Consider the following 4,485-nt stretch of genomic DNA (forward strand, 5'->3'; position numbering starts at 1 on the left):
TCAATAAGTCTTAGTTAATCGTGTTGTCAAAATAGGCATATGTATATATCAATCTTCACATCATTTTCATGTATGAAAAAATGAAAAACCAAAGAAAATTTTCAAAACACGAGATACCCAAGTCCAAGGTAACGAAAAATTAATGCTTAAAATGAGCAAATTATCAATAGGTTTAATAATTTGACTTAATTTTTATTAAAAATAAATTCTATTAAAATCGTCACTAAAAATAACATTTTGTGATGATTTTTTGAATCTCGCTAAAAATTGATAATTAGTGACCTTTTTTATTACGATTTTTATAAATTATCGCTAAAATTTACAATTAGTGACTTTTTTCTGTGATGAATTTTTCAAATTGTCGCTGAAAGTTAAAAATTTGTGACTTTTTGTGACAACCCTTACTACTGTTTACTGATAATACCACTGATTACTGCCAAACTGTGACTGAACATGATTAAGTAACTGATTTAACTGACATTCTGAACTGATTGATTGAGTGTATTAGTTTAAACGCATTTCTATCTGTTTGACTGTTAATTGATCTATTCATGTTTTAAGTGTCGAACTGTGAATTGAAGGCCTTATCGGCGGCCGAATCTGAAATTGATTAGTGTTTCATGTTAATCAGAATTTATGTGATTTTATGGTATGTTTAATTGAAATTTTATTTGGTATGATTAAATTGGATTAAAAATGTTAAATTACATTAAATGAGTTTATTACCCTTTTGTCATTGAGTGGGCATCTTTAGGCCATTAGTTCATTTCAATTTTGATACACTATCTCAGCCATTTTTCTTGGCCAAAACCGAGAGAGAGAGAGAGAGAGAGAGAGAGAGAGAGAGAGAGAATTGTTTTATCTGGAGAATTACTTGGAGAATTAGAAGATTTGGAGGATAATTGCACAAATTGAGCTTCCATTCTTGAAATTGAGGACCTAAGGTAGGAGAATCATCTTCTTGAACTTGTATTTAAGTTGTATCTTGCATGTTTCATGGAAGTTTGGTGATTAGAGTCTAGAATTGGTTCAAAATGTTGAATTGACGCTTAAATCATGCATGTATGTATATGTTCTAGCATTTTGAGGTTGTTTTCATGAAAATTGCTACATGCATGTCCATATCTTGATTATAGTACTTGAATTCATCATATTTTTGGAAGTTTCGACTTATGTGATTATGTATTGGAAGCTTTGATTTCAATTGAACACTTACATGTCATATGTTCATCGTGTTCTTGAAGTTTATTTGATATTGTGTTTAATTGACACACCTTTGGGCTTTGATTTTGCAAATTGATCTTCGAAACATGTCATATTATGGGTTTTAAAGTGTTTTCCAGAAAATTAGCCCAAAAGGATCGAATTTGAAGCTTTAAAAGTTGAATTTGAGCTTGGAGGTTCAATCTGAAAATTTCAGATTTTGAACCGACGCTCGAGCGTAAGACTTCACGTTCGAGCGTACGCTCTGAGTACATGCATCTCACTCGAGCGGGGGAAGTAACGCTCGAGCGTGAAATGCGTGTATCTAGTACTTTTCATATGTGTACAGTCCGCTCGAGTGAGAGAGTTCACGCTCGAGCGAGAACCTGTGTCTCACGCTCGAGCGTGGATCGAGCGCCCATCGAACGTGATTTTTGTGTATCCAGTACTTTTGCTTGAGTTTACAGTCCGCTCGAGCGAAGGAAGTCACGCTCAAGCAGAGATCGTTTGTCTGCATGTTCGCTCGAGCGTAGAAAGCCACGCTCGAGCGAGACCCCTGTTTGCTGAAAATTTAGAAAAGTGTTTTTAAGTACATCTTTGCATCCTCATTTCATCCTAGGCATTCCTAGGTCTAGTTTAAGGCATCTTAATGAGGATATTGATGTTGAACCACACTGAGTCAAGTTAGGGACTAAGTCGTTGATTTCCAAGTGTGTAACTTAGTGTGTGTTCATTCTGTAACTGTGTAGGGTTGGCATCCGAGGACGCTCTAGCTTATCTGTAGCCCAGTGCTCTGTAAGTAACAATGTTGTAAAGATATATTCAATCATGAATATTTTCTGAATGATCAACTGTACTGCTTTCTGAAATGATATTTCTTACTGAATGAATGCTTGTCCTATTTGCGAATTGTATTCGTGGCATCCATAGCAATTTACTGTTACTGTACTGTACTGCTACTGTCACAAAGATCTCCGTCGGTTCCCATGTTTGGAACCACTACTGTTTACTGATATGATGGCCATCAACTGACTGTTCGGTCTGTTAAGACCTACTGTACTATTTGCTATTGGATGTACCACTCATGACTGCTATGATCAAATAACTGATATACTGTTCAAATGATTGTTTTAAATACTGGAAGGACATTCATTCCTAACCTCTTTACGAATATGTTATTCACTGGGCTTTCGCTCACTGTTTTTATATATATGTAGGTGTCTAGGCACCGGATCGGAGCTAGGAGCGTTGGATTAAACTCCCTTTTTGTCAAGCCAACCAACGTGCCTCACTGCGAGGTTCCAAGTGTGTTCAAGCTTAGGCTTTTTGAGGTGTCTCAGTTCACCCTTCTGTCTCTGTTTTGTAATACTGTATAAACTTGTACTGCACTGTTATGGTAGGGATTTGGTCCCTAACCTGAATGCCTGTATATGTTGTATGTACATACTGCTTTTGTTCCGAATGTGAATATGTTATGAAAAGTCTTTTTGCATACAGTCTGTCACAGCTCATTGGACATCTTTCATTTACTGTTTTGGCTTCCGCCAGCCCCTGTACTCTGTATTACTGTTATTATTGTTAAGCAGGCCTTCGATAATCACGGATTACTGGCCGGTTACGGTGCTAAACCCAAAGGGACGGGTTTGGGTCGTGACACTTTTTTTGTAACGATTTTTTTAAATTGTCACTAAAACTTATAATTAGTGACATCTTTTGTGACAAAATTTTTAAACTGTAGCTAAAAATTAATAATTAGTGACTTTTTTTAATAGTTTTTGATGAAAAATGTCGTTAATTATCATATTAAATAATAAGTTTACCTATTAACACGTACACGTAAGTCTCCCTAATTGAAAGCCAATTGTATTTTTGATCGTAATGTTGCTTTCGTTTTTGAAAAAAATTTGAAAAACAAAAGAAAAACTATGAAATCAAAACAAACTAATCTCTCACATTTTATGTTTAAAAGACCCACCATATTTTAGCTAAGGATTATCTCTTCCCATGTTCTAATTATTTACAATTGTTAGATCATATATTAAGATTTTTGTATTTTAAAATTTTTATAATGAATGGTTGTGAATGAATGTATAAGGTATCAGAGATATTTGAGATATATAAAATTTATAACAAGTGTTTATAGAGTACTCATTTGGCATAATAGGTTGGGTCGGTTGGGACTAAAATAGGTATGAAAATATAAAATAAACTTTTTAGTTTAATAAGACAAAATGTCACATCTAAATCATAATCATTTTATTTTTTCTCTGACAAAAGTTAAAAAACTCATCTTAAATGAAACTTTTTAATCCTAAACTAAAATAGCTAAAAAAAAATAACCCACCTCCAAAAAAAAAAAAAAAAACCCAAAATATGAAAGAGTGTGCAAATAATTGACAATTTTTTAGGATACTTTCAACTTTGGGCAAAAAGTTGTTGCCGTGCTCATTAAGTCACAAAATTGCAACTAGTCAAGTAATTGTCTGGAAGGTTAGAACATTCAAATGAGTGAGATCATGATCCTCTCGATTATCTTTGTAATGACAAAACTTTAATGATTATAAAATAGGTATATAAATTTATTATTATTTTGAATGAAAAAATCATTATACTTATTAAGCTTCTTTTTTTCATTACTGTTAAATGATATAATAAAAATCTTAATGGACAAAATCTCAATCCAATAAATTTTTTTTTTTTTTTTTTTAACAAAGTAAGCACTACACCAAGAAACAAAACAGAGAGCACAAAACAGAGAGCACCACAGCCCAAAAGAAAGCTCACAGAGCAAACAGAGAAGACTCTGGCTAATTAACTCTAAGCAGCAAAGCAAGCTTTGTTGGAGGGTTGGCAACCCAATTAGGAGGAAGGCGGCCATGGAGAGAAGCTTGGGCCACCCAATGAGCAGCCTTGTTAGCGGTTCTAGGCCTCCAACTAAAAGAGAAGCGCCCCTGAGCAGCCATTCTCTTAATATCAGTAAAAATTGCACCACACTCCCAATCCATTTAGTAACCAATAGTGATTAGTATATCATAAAAAAAATGTAGTGTAATTCCCTAAAATTTCAACTAGGTAGACCATCCACGTACGTATGGTATATAAAAAGAACCATAAACCATTGAATTGAAGGCCTAAAACAGTAAGGTTATTTGATAATTATAGAATTCAATTTGCGTTTTTTTTTTTTTTTTTTTTTCTTTGTGTGGTGATTTTAAAATTGTTTATTAAGGTGTGCTAAGGATTCCATGGCCTTCTGCCAAAGTAGCAGGCTCTTTAATTTTG

General features: G+C 33.8%; 1 long non-coding RNA gene across 1 annotated transcript; it reads left to right on the top strand.

Moving 5' to 3' along the window:
- The first annotated feature begins 814 nt into the window (after nucleotides 1-814).
- On the top strand, nucleotides 815-2,654 carry LOC145796763 (uncharacterized). Its single transcript, XR_014337275.1, has 3 exons — nucleotides 815-944; nucleotides 1,953-1,998; nucleotides 2,421-2,654. It is a non-coding gene; the product is annotated as an uncharacterized LOC145796763 (long non-coding RNA).
- The last annotated feature ends 1,831 nt before the right edge of the window (nucleotides 2,655-4,485 follow it).

Source organism: Camellia sinensis, chromosome 8, assembly GCF_055761805.1.
Source record: "Camellia sinensis isolate YWXY chromosome 8, ASM5576180v1, whole genome shotgun sequence".
NCBI lineage: Eukaryota > Viridiplantae > Streptophyta > Magnoliopsida > Ericales > Theaceae > Camellia > Camellia sinensis.